At 39.5% G+C, this 13,397-nt stretch overlaps 1 protein-coding gene across 1 annotated transcript in view; it reads left to right on the top strand.

Moving 5' to 3' along the window:
- LOC117384681 (voltage-dependent R-type calcium channel subunit alpha-1E-like) overlaps positions 1–13,397 on the top strand; it is a 76,306-nt gene that overhangs the window by 20,864 nt on the left and 42,045 nt on the right. The gene's annotated exons all lie outside the window — the stretch shown is intronic.

The raw sequence follows: 13,397 nt of genomic DNA, 5'->3' as shown, positions 1-13,397 counted from the left end.
CAAACAGACCTGGAGTTGTGTTTTGTTTCATTCACACACGTTTAACACACAAATCCTGCATATTTAGGCTGACTTCTTCTCTCAAACTGAAAACACTCTGTTCCACCTTGTGATGTCATTATGTGGTAATACAGGAAGTGTGAAGGAACCTGTGTTTTTAAACTCCATACACCTTCATTAGAATCATTTGGAATTTTTTTTTTTTGCCAATCTCTACTGAACTAAAGGTAAAAAGAGCTGTTAAGTTGAAAACTACCATTTCATGACATCACAAGGTGGAACAGAGCATTTTAAGCTTTGGGGATGTAGACAAAATAAAAATAAAGTGTTACTCAAACATGTGTGAATGAAACAAAACACAACTCCAGGTCTGTTTTTGAGGAGGTAACAGCATTAGAACATGACTTAAAGCTCATAAGAGTGCATTTTGTTTAATACAGGACCTTTAATGTTGAAAATCACGTTCTATTGCCTGAAGAAAGCGCTTTTTTGTTATCATCATAGTATCGAATCATCATCGGATCCAGTCACCACTTTGTGAACATCCTCAGCTCACACTGAGACGCTTTGACTGCTGCTCAGTGACTAACTCTCTTAGACTCCGAGCTGCTGTTCACATGCCCCAAATGCATTCACAAATATTTTTCCTTTGGCTGGTACAACTGTTCTCTGTCTGTTTTGCAAATGTGGAGTTAGAACTTTGGATGAAAACTTGCAAACTCACTCATCTTTTGTAAGGCCATTAGCGATCCATTGTTGAGAGCTTTCTTCCATCTCGTATTTTGTATATTATGGGTTTTTAAAGATACATTATGACTATATTTTACTTGCGCAGAACTACAGACTGTATAAAGAAGTGGACTAAGTGAGTGTGATATCACCCACAGCGTTCAGCTCCAGTCAAATGAAGTTCATCGAGGCTAGTGGTTATAGGGGCCAATTGGGAGTTGAGTTCCATATTAGGAATTCCGACCACGAGTATCATAGCAATCAAAGAGCCAATTCAGAGCAAGACTGTTGAAGGTAACGCCCCTTCCCGTCCGCACCGCTGGTTTAGCAGGGAGAGAGCTCTTAGCAACGCTGTCAATCAAACCTGTTGCTAACACTAGCAGGAGCGATCTCGGGGAAAGAAGATGCCTCATTTGTCTGTCAATAATGTTCATATCGTGATTTACAGACACAATAGTGAAATTAAAAAACCCAGTGTCATATAGAGCGGATTAATCAACATTTTAACCCTTTAAGGACTGAGCACACTATAGACCAGTATAGCTCACCTGGACTTTTATTCTTTTTAGCCATAAAAATCATGTTAAAGAAAGTATCAGAATGTTCTGCATTTTTTCACACAACTACCTCTATTTTACATATTCATCTGTATTTTTTATTTGATGCATTGAATAACTGACTGGAAAAATCCCTGCGGCACCTGTGCTCTGATTGGTCGTCTTCGATGGACAACGTAAGCGCATTACCCTAATGACAGTAAAATATTTAAGGAGCCACATGCCTCTGCTTTGAGATGCCGTTTGAATTTACATGAAGCACAATGGGTTGCGGAGTTACAGTAATGACATCCGCCACAATAGGCTTAAGACCAAAATGACTGAGTCTGACAGCAGCAGTTACAGAGAGGGGACACAGTTTTTCAATGTAAACTGGAGCTTGTGTCGATGCATCACGCTCATGCTCACTTCCTGTTTGGAACTGTAGCAGTTTAGCTATGTCCATTTTTATATACAGTCTATGGGCAGAAAGATTATTCATAATTGAATTGAAATTTGAATAGTCCAAAGGATTCGGTCACACCCCACACACCTGCCTGTGTGCACAGGCTCAGACTCTGCACATCATGTATTAAAGATGTGCTATTATTGTTTTCATTTAGCATCTCCATATTTTCTCAAGGTTAAAATGCTGTTCCACATGAAATGAAATCACAATTGTAAAGTGTCTCAGTTGGTAGAGTGTTTGTCCACTGATCAGAAAGCTGGCAGTTCAAATCCCACTCTTGACATAAACATCACAGTTTGGTGGTGTGATTCCAGCTCACACAGATGAATGCTGTTGTTGTGTCCTTGGGCAAGACACTTAACCCCCCTCTCCCTCAGTGTCTGTGTGTGAATGGGTGAGTGGTGGTAAAGTGAAGTTGGGAAAGTGCTATATAAAAAATGTGACCATTTACAGTTATAATCATAATCACAAACAGACAAGTTGCATATTACTTTGAAACTACTCTTCACTGTTGTTAAAGCTCCATTAGGAAACTTTTCTGGTCATGTGTCTGCTCCATAGAGATATTGTTGCTTTGTCTAGAATGTCTAACAGTTCCACAGCATTGAACTTGTCTATATTACATTTATTTAATTACATTCTTACTGAGCGGGGTCAACTCTCCACAGACCTGACCTGGAATCTGTCAAGGCCCCGGCATCAGCTTGCACATGGAGACAATATTTTCTGGACTATACGCCGCTCCGGAGTATAAGTGACACTGGCCAAAAAATGCATAATAATGAAGGAAAAACATATATAAGTCACATTTTTTGGGTAAATGTATTTTACAAAATCTGAGACAAGAACAGACATTTTATCTTTAAAGGCAAGTTATAATAATAATAATAAAATAGAGAACAACAGGCTGAACAGCAGTACAGCACACTAACATAATACATTTATATTTTTTCAGCTACATGAAGCATAGACAGAACTGAACATGTGTCTGGCCTGTTAACATAAGATATTAACAGTTAATCAGATACTAAAAAACTAAAGCATAAAAAACAATCAACAGGTTTACTCTGGATCTCACTCCAAATCACTAAATCCATTGACAACAACTCCACCTGCTCTGGAGGTAGATGAAGTGCCACTTCGACAGCGTAGCTGTCACACTGGTACAAGACTAGAGTGTCCTCACGCGGCTGTCACTGTGACAATAACGAAGATGTGAAATTATATATTTTAATAATTTCACACATATAAATTGTATCTGAGTATAAGTTGCACCCACAAACTATGAAAAAAGTGCGACTTAGAGTCTGGAAATTACGGTACTTACGATATTTACGGCATTTAATGCCGTATGGTGGAACTTTCCAGGAAAAACATTAACATTTCTATAGAGACAGGTAGCGGACCCTTAGCCAGAAAAGTTACATAGTGCACCTTTAAATGACATTTAACGTCAACATCAGGTGTTACTGAAGTTAAAACCACTGGTAGAACGTAGTAAAGTACTTTACTTAAATACATTTTAAAGTTTATACTTTTTACTTTTACTTGAGTACATTTGAGAGCAGTATCTGTACTTTCTACTGGGCTGAAAAGTAAAAGTATTTTTTTTTAATTATTGTGTGAGACCTGCTGAAAAGGCTGAGGTTTTATTTTTTACATAATTTAAACAAAACAAAAATATGCAAATAAAAACAGAAAAAAACAATCGATTCATTTGTTTCTGTTGAACAAAATTCGTCTCAAATCTTTATCAAAATCTCCACATTTGAAGCTTCATTAGATCTCAGAATCTGGGCAAAATACTTTTACTTGTTACTCTTTAAGTACATTTTGAAACCTGTACTTAAATACCAATTTTTAAGGTAATACTTTTACTTTTTTCTCCAGTATCTGTACTTTTACTTAAGTCACAAAAGTACTTCTTCCACCACTGGCTAAAATACAAATAGAATCAATGTCCGCTTTTTTTCAGTCTATTTTTAAGCCCAAACTCGTCGCTCTTTCTGCCATATCCATCGAAACGGCAGCTGGATTTGGTAACAGACGACCTGGTTTCCTGCCTTCGATCTGACACAGTTTGAGGGCTGCACAGATGCCCTCCCCTCTCTCTCAGTGTAGTAGTGGTTAAAGTAAGTCAGACTTAAAAGAAAGCCTTCATCTGTCAGAGAAGACGAGTGGGACTCCGATCGAGGCCAGTGGGGCAGGCCGCCGGCGCCTATTCCAGTTCGTATTAATGATTTGCTATGTCTGAATCTACCGGGACGCGGTGCTCAATTAAAACAGCTAATCTGAGGGAGGAGTGCGTGGCAAAACGGACCCAACCAAATTAATTCTCAAAGATTCCAAAAATGGGGAATTGTGTCCTGGGGCGGGTTCGGAGTCTGCAAAGGTGGTGGGTCTGGTGCTTTGATTAGCAGCACAAGTCTCCCTAATGACTGCACGAGCGTACGGAGGTGAGGGACACGTCGTTTTACATGAATATTGTGATTTCAAATGTGCCTTTTATAACATAATGATTCACGGCTTTAGAGATTATAACTACAGAGCAGACTTTAAAGCTACAGTATGTCACCTTTTAGCCAAAAAAATAGACTAAAATAAAAACTTTGGCCAGTAGGAGGACTTCCTGCTTGTTCTCATGGAAAAGTACTTCACATAAAAGCGTAGACAGTATAAAGAAGTGGACAAAGTGAGTGTGACGTTACCCACAGTGTTCAGCTTCAGTCAAATGAAGCTCATCGAGGCTAAAGCAGTTATAGCGGCCAGTTTGGAGCACAGTTTCATATTAGGAACTCCAATAGCGAGTATCATAGCAACGAAAGAGCCAATCTGGAGTGAGATTGTCGAAGTTAAAGAGTAAAAAGTCAAAGTATTTCATGCAGATTTTGAGATCTAATGAATCTTTAAATGTAGTGATTTTGATCAAGATTTGAGCAGAATTTTGTTGTAAATCTGTTAAATCTGTTTTATTTGTGTATTTTTGTTTTGCTCAAATTATGAACGTGTTAAAAATAAACCCTCAGCTTTTTCATCAGTTCTCACACAATAATAAAAAATACTTTTACTTTTCAGTCCAATTAAAAAATGTAGCGCAGTAGAAAGTACAGATACTGCTCTCTAATGTACTTAAGTAAAAGTAAAAAGTACACACTGTAAAATCTACTTAAGCAGAATTTTTAGGTATCTATACTTTAATTAAGTACAGTACTTCACTACTTTGTTACCTTCCTTCACTGCTTAAGCTTTACATTCTGTCATTTATTCATTGCAGTTTTTGGGGATAACTGTGCTTCATGTTTCAGTTTCAGTATTATCGTTTATCATCCATATTTACTTCAGTCGACTGCAGCCCTCGTGTGCGCCTCCTTCAGGTCACTGTCCCTCATTGAGAGTGAAGTGAGCCAGTGTTTGACACTAAAGCGTTTGCTCTTTAGGCTGGATGAATAACAGCAGTAGGTGGAGACTGGGAGTGACTCATTACCATCTGGCTCAAAGACACACACAGCAGAGAGAAACAGGCCAGAATATGACTCTACAATGATATATATCAGGATTGTGTCATCATAGTCAGATATTCAGTTAGCTTAAAGGTCCTGCATTATGCCAAATGTACTCTTGTGAGTTTTGGTCATGTTCTAATGCTGCTACCTCCTCAAAACCAGACCTGGAGTTGTGTTTTGTTTCATTCACACATGTTTGAGTAACACTTTATTATGTCTACATCTCCAAAGCTCAAAATGCTCTGTTTCACCTTGTGATGTCATGAAGTGGTAGTTTTCAAGTGAAAAGCTCCTTTTACCTTTAGTTCAGTAGAGATAAGTGGCTATTCCGGGGCTGAAATCATCCAAAGGTGTATGGAGTTTAAAAACACAGTGGAGCACTTCCTGTATTACCACATGATGACATCACAAGGTGGAACAGAGTGTTTTTTGTTTGAGAGAAGAACTCTCTCAGGAATCTGCAGTTTGTGTGTTAAACATGTGTGAATGAAACAAAACACAACTTCAGGTCTGTTTGTGATGAGGAAACAACATTAGAACAGATCAGAAACAACGTAACATGGCTCTTTAATGTTAAACTAGAAATATTCTACAAATTGTTCTGTTCAGATCTTTATCCATCTAGTCGTTTCTTCTCATTTTCCTGTGAAGTTGTATTTGGAGTGATTCATGTTTGAGTAATCTTTAATTGACTATTTTCAAGATGTCATTTTGTCAATCAGCCCCCATGAACCTTTACCGGTACATGACCACTGTGACGTACACGGCACGCCCACTGTCACGACCACTGTCACTGACGTACACACTTCCTTTTCCAGTTTTATTTTCTTAATCGGTGATATTCGTAGGATTCGGCAGCGTCGCATTGTCATTTTGGTACAAATGAAAAAAATGTGCTGCTCTAGTTTGATGTGCAGCTGTCCATAGGGGGCGCCGACAGCATGCAGTGCTTTGTTGTGATGACGTTTTAGCCAAAATATAGACAAAAAAAAAAATTGTTAATAAAATTTGGACTACAGTGAGCAGGCTTGCATCTCCACAAACCTGACTCTCATTTGGCCAATTGGAAGGCTTCCTGCTCGTTCCCATGGAAATGTTGTTCTGAAGTATGGTTTTAACTTTCTGTTTCTATGGAGACATGCAGGTGACTTTCCACCTCCAGAAGTTATATATTGTACCTTTAAGATGCTAGATAGTGATTGTAGTGTTCATTCAGAAGTATTTAAATATATAACAGGAGGTTTCTCGATGTTGTTCTTGTTTTTGCTCAAGTCTCTCTAAAGCCTCTGTAAAGCATGTCTCTGGCTGTTCCACACACTGGTACAAACATGGTGGATTCTGCTAATAACAGACATTTACAGGTAGGTTTTGTACATTTTGGATAAATCCTCGCTCTTATCACTGTGAGGTTTATATTTGAAATGACCATAGAAAATCACATTGATCTGATGGTGTTATAATTTTACATGACTTGTCGTTTCTGCCATTCTCTCTCTCATCCCAACACACCAGCCTCAGTCCCAGATAATTAAAACCTTTTAGCTAAAATTGGCTGTTGCTAGGAGACACTTTATTTCATTTTGCATCAGTCCATTTGCTCATATGTTTTCCTCTTGTTTTTTTATTAAACAATTTAAATGAGTGCTTGTGTAATGTGCATCTGGCCGAGAGAATAAAACGACTCATTTGACTCACACATAAGACGAAACCTGCACATACTTGAACAGGACGCAACGCCATGGCAACCAACGCCACTGCAACCACAAGTATAAAACATGAAATTATGACAACAAGTTACATAGTGACACTTACTTTTCAGATACTCTTTTTCTGTTTTTGGCTTCCTCTGTTCCTAAAAAGTTCCACAGCATGGCATTAAATCAGACCTATTCTGCATATTGGACTTTTCAGATCTTTTATCTATTTTCTAGTCATTTCTTCTCATTGAGCCTCTGAAGTACTCTGTATTTGGAGTGATTCATGTAAGAGTAATCTTTGATTCTCGATTTTCAAGTCACCATTTTGCTGATCTATCCCCGTTTATCCTCTACCGGTACACGCCCACTGTGACACGCCCACTGTGACATACGCACTTCCTTCTCCAGTTTTATTTTCTTAATTGGTGATACTCGTAGGATTCAGCAGCGTTGCATTGTCATTTTGGTACAAATGGGGGAAAAAAAGTGCTGCTCTAATGTGATGTGCATCTGTGTGATGACGTTTACAGCGACATCAGCTCCCATTGGACACACCAGTTTTCTAACGCGGAAGTGGACTTGTTTCTTTTATTAAGTGGTTTTAGATGAATATTGTGATTTAAAATGTGTACATTAAAACATAATGATCCACTGGGGTTAGAGATGAGAACCTTAGAAACACAAGCACAATAGGACTGATTTGAAGTGATCTAGTATGGGGTCTGTATTCAATTATAGGTATTTTATTGCTAAAATATTACCTGGCAAAACATGTATTGTTACTAATAGCAGGCTCATGTCTCCACAGACTCGTAACTCATTTTAATGAACCACCTTAGAAGATTCTAGTAAAAAACATAGACTGTGTAAAGAAGTGGACTAAGTGGACATCACCCACAGCATTCGGCTCAAATGAAGCTAATTGAGGCTAGCAGTTACAGCGGCCAATTTGGAGCCAAGTTCGATATTTGGGATTCCGACCACGAGTATCATAGCAACCAAAGAGCCAATCCAGAGCGAGGCTGTTGCAGGTAACACCCCTTCCCGCCCGCACCACTGGTTTAGGAGTGAGCAGGCACTTAGCAACGCTGTGAATCAAATCTGTTGCTAACGCTAACGGAAGCGACCTCGGAGAAAGACGGCATCTGATTTGTCTGTTATTAATGTTCATATGTTGATTTACAGACACAATAATGAAATAAAAACCCCAGGATCATGTAGAGCGGGTTAATACAAACATTTAAGACCAAAATGACAAGTCTGACAGCAGCAGTTACAGAGTGATTTGAATCCAGCGTCGATGGAGCCGGAAACGCACCCATGATCACTTCTTATTTGGAACATGGCGGTTACCAGGTTAGATGTGTCCAATTATATATATATAGTCTATGGTAAAAATGGCTATGGAAAAAGTGACCTAGTGCGCCTAAGTGAACCCTAAGTGAACCTTTAAATCATAATTGACTTGGCCCAAACGACGGCTCACGTACATCCCGCCTCCTCATGATCCTCCGTCGTACTGTATAACTGTATAAACGCCTGTGTCTGTCCCCACATCGGCAGAGCGGTGTCATCATTAGGCTCGAGCTTCATGTGTCTTTGTCGTCTCATTCAAACTTATTCGTTCTGTTGATGTTATGTTGAGCCATATGGAGACGTGTTTTTCCACTGGTTAGCAACGCGGTGATTGCTGTGGGTTTTTGGTGATGTCTGAGTGTAGGTGGAGGTGTGTGGGAGAGGCTAGCGTTCTGTGCATGTAATGAATTCAGCCTCTCCTCTGACGGTTTGCAACAGCGCTGAGAAACTGCTCTTCACTTCAGCTGTTAAAGAGCCAACCAGCAACACTAAACACGTGGGCCGTGCTATATATACGGCGTTTGCATGCAGTGGGAGGGATCAGTGAAGCTATAGTTATAGTTATGGACAGTAAGCGAGGGATTAGCATGTTTTGGTTGAGGCGTTTGTGGGTGAAGTTTAAATAGGCAAAGAAATGGATCAGTGATGTAACGGTTTGTAATGGTTTGGGATTGGTGAGGAGTTGAGATGCACGATACGATACTGGCATTCCATATCGGCACCAGTATCGTGTAGTTATTAGTTTCCAAGATATCGATTCAGTCGATATCCCATTTTGGTCTATAAATCTGTATAATAAGACGATTTCTCTGTTCTAATGTTGTTTCCTCATCACAAACAGACCTGGAGTTGTGTTTTGTTTCATTCACACATGTTTAACACACAAACCCTGCAGATTTAGGGTTCTTCTCTCAAACTCAAAACACTCTGTTCCACCTTGTGATGTCATCATGTGGTAATACAGGAAGTGCTCCTCTGTGTTTTTAAACTCCATACACCTTTCACGTTTTATCATTTGGTTAATTTCAGCCCTGGAATTGCCAATCTCTACTCAACTAAATGTGAAAGATAGGTTTTAACTTGTAAACTACTGCTTCATGACATCACAAGATGGAACAGAGCATTTTGAGCTTTGGAGATGTAGACAGACTAATAATAAAGTGTTACTCAAACATGTGTGAATGAAACAAAACACAACTCCAGGTCTGTTTTTGAGGAGGAAACAGCATTAGAACATGACTTAAAACTCCAAAGAGTCTATTTTGTGTAATATAAACTACAGTAGTCCCTCGTTTATCGTGGGGGTTACGTTCTAAAAATAACCCGCAATACGCCTTATTTTTTTTACAATTATTCTATATGTTTTTGGCTGTAAAACCCCTCACCATACACTTTATACACTTTTCTCAGACAGGCATTAACATTTTTTCATATTTCTCTCTTGTTTAATTCATTAAAAGTGACTCACATATATTTCACAGTTCCTCTGAAGCCTCTCCGCTGTAGTGTCAATCAATAGTGTTGATTTATGTAAATTTGGCTGACCACATTCTTTTACTGTACAGGAGACACGGCACGGAGGAGATGGACTGACAGTGGTCTAAAGACTCTTAGCCAATCAGGATGCAAGAAGACAATGGTCATTCATGCAATGGAAAAAGAAGTATGCAAAATTGCACAAAAAATCAGCAAAACAGCGAGACTGCGAAAGGCGATATAGAGAGGGACCATTGTATATTATTTTTACAGAGCTGTTATGTAATAACTTTAAATGATAAATAACAGTTACACATTTGGATCATTTTTATGCTGTTTGTGTAAATTCTGTTTTCTGTCTTGAATTATCCCAATGAAAATACTCAGTTGAGGACCTTCCAAAATGTGCTATAACGTACCTGTAGATCCTTCAGCTGAGGTAGTCCTGACCGAACCTAAGATCTGGAGATAAAGGTCAAGGTTCACTTAATTTTCCCCATACAGAAATTTGTCCTCTGCATTTGACCCATCCTTCAGTGCCACTGGGACAAACCATAGGAGCAGTGCACACCCAGGGATCCATCTCCAGATCTTGAGCTCATCTTGGTCAGGATTAACTTTACTGGAGGATTTGACCTTTTGTGCGTGTTGTAGGTTGGTGAGGAGTTCCCACACACAGGGAGAACGAAACCTTCCTGATGTGAGGCATGTTTTGATATATTTATTTGATATGGACATAGCAATTACATTGGACAAACCAGATATTTCAAGTGTTATAGCTAAAAATGCTCATTTTCAGCACATGTCCATAAGAGGTAGCAGACACGTTGACAACAATTTGGGGGCCCGAGGCAAGAAACCTTGTATGGGCACCCCTCTATGTGCCCCCTCTAATATAAATGAATGAGATAGGCCTGTGACGATAACAGATTTTAACATATTGGTGAAGTGGCTCAGTGTTTGTCCACTAATCTGAAGGTTGGCGGTTCAAATCCCGCTTTCTACATACACATCATTGGTCAAGCGGTCAGATCCACTGACCCACAGATTGGTGGTGCAATTCCAGCTCCCACAGATACTCAGATACAGGAGCACAGCTGTTGTTGTGTCCTTGGGAAAGACACTTAGCCCCCCTCGCCCCCAGTGGGTGGTTACACTGGTGTATGAATGTGTGAGTGGTTCCTTGACGTAAAGCTCTTTGAGTCTTGAAGGTGGAAAAGAGCTATATAAAAATGTGACTGTTTACTATTCAACCCTCCACAGCTCAAATCTAAACATAGAACAGAAAAATCTAAACGTGTCCCACTAGTGCAGAGAAAAAGTCCTCACGATGAATACTGACCCCCAAAAATGGTTGTTCCACCTAACATATAGTGAACGATAAGTCTGTATAGTTTTTATCATGACAGGCCTAAAAGTTAAGTGTAAAATGAACTAAAGTAGTTGCATAACATTATCGTGTGTACAGCTCTGCCCCTGTTTTCAGTTTCAGACTCTGTTTAAGAAGTTAAAGTCAGTCTGCAGTTTTTCATTTTAAATCTTTGTTTACGAGTCTCTTTTGTCTTGGTTTTGTCTCTTGTCTCTAAACTTGTGTCGTTGCCGGATGACTGTGGACATATGGTGGCTTGACAACGCTTCAATATGGACTGGAGGTGTGTGCATGTTTGTGTGTGTGTGCTGGTGTCACTGAGCGGACGCCTGCAGGAGAGAGAGAGTGTGTGAGTGCGTGGGCTCCTCTTCATCGCTGCCATGTGCTTCCACCCCCTCCTCATCGCACTCATGTGCCTCCCCATCACACACACAGACGCCTACACACACACCTACACACACTCGCATGGATGCCTACGCACACACAAACATACACCTCACACTCAGACATACACCTACATGCACATAGGCACACACAGCCATACCTACATGCATATATACACAGACACGCAGACACAGACATGCGCACACACACCCACACACCTACACCCACGCACACATACCTGCATACACATACACGCACATACACACACTCAGGTGCAGGGTTGGTGATGGAAAAAAAAAAAATTATCTAATTCTTTTTACCTCGTATTGATCAGTCTTGATTTTTATAACACACAAGTTTTCAGTTTTATAAACCAGACAACAAACATTACACCAACACACTTGATCCAGACAGTGATGGAACATAATGAAGTAAAAGTAGTAAATTACTATACTTTACTTAAGTATAAACTGGATACTTTTTACTTTTACTTGACTACATTTGAGAGCAGTATCTGTACTTTCTACTTCAATACATTTTTGCACTGAAAAGTAAAAGTATTTTTTATTATTGTGTGAGACCTGCTGAAAAGGCTGAGGGTTTATTTTTAACATGTTCATAATTTCAACAAACAAAAGTATACAAATAAAACTAATTCACTTGTTTCTGTTCAACAAAACTCATTGCATTGTGGTATTGTAATCGGTGTCAGATGTTGAGTGAATTCTTTAGTATTGAAATAGAGTTTGAAATGTTAGTACTGTGACAACACTAAACTGCACAGACAGACCTGTTTAGGAACCATTTTGCTGTGAGGTTGTAGCGCTAACGGCTAGTTCTACACTAATTCATATTTTTGTTAAGGTGTGTGCAGGGGTGTGTGGATGTGTGTTTGTGTGATAGTGTGTGCAGATGTGTACAAATGTGTTTGGGTGTGTACAGATGCGTGCAGTGTGCAGATGTGTGCGGGCAGGTCGGAGCCTCTTGTGTGATGCGTCTTCGGTGCCCGTGTAGGTGGTGGGATATCACTGTTTGCGCGGGTTCTATATGTGCCTTTGCATTCCCAGTCTGCATCCTGTCACATTACAAGTGTTTGATTACCCAGAATGCCGTCCTTGGAGTGACATTTGTTTTGTGCCCTTTTGCAGTTTTTCTCTTTTTACCTTGTATTGACAGAAGCATCCGTCTCCGTCTTTGTACCTGATTTAGCTCATGAAATCCACCAGGTCTCATATCCCCTAATTGATTTAACCTAGATACTCCTGATTGTTCCCATTCAGGTCTAATGTAGGTCGTCAAAAGTATCAAAAATCAGATCATAATCGGTTCTAAAACTTGTATCGAAACTAGATTTTTGAGCAGGTATCGATACTAAAAAAGTCACATTCACTGGACAGAAATGAACCTTTCCTGAATATAAGAATATAAAGTATAACACACATAGACTAGTATACACCCATGGACCATTAGGACCCTACTGGACACTGAGGGATTACACACATATAACACACATGAGAATAGAACACAACAACAGCACTCTGTTCCACCTTGTGATGTCATCATGTGGTGATTCACGAAGTGCTCCACTGTGTTTCTAAACTCCATACACCTTCACTAGAATCAGTTGGATGGTTTCAGAGCTGGAGTTGCCAATCTCTACTGAACTAAAGGTAAAAGGAGCTGTTAACGTGAAAACTACCACTTCATGACATCACTAGGTGGAACAGAGCATTTTGAGCTTTGGAGATGTAAACAGAGTAATATAAAGTGTTACTCAAACATGTGTGAATGAAAGAAAGCACAACTCCATGTTTGTTTTTGAGGAGGTAACAGCACTAGAACATGAATTAAAGCTACAAGAGTCCATTTTGCGTAATA

Source organism: Periophthalmus magnuspinnatus, chromosome 17, assembly GCF_009829125.3.
Source record: "Periophthalmus magnuspinnatus isolate fPerMag1 chromosome 17, fPerMag1.2.pri, whole genome shotgun sequence".
Taxonomy (NCBI): domain Eukaryota; kingdom Metazoa; phylum Chordata; class Actinopteri; order Gobiiformes; family Gobiidae; genus Periophthalmus; species Periophthalmus magnuspinnatus.
The sequence above is the reverse complement of the archived record's forward strand: the minus strand, read 5'-3'. Positions and strand labels throughout refer to the sequence as shown.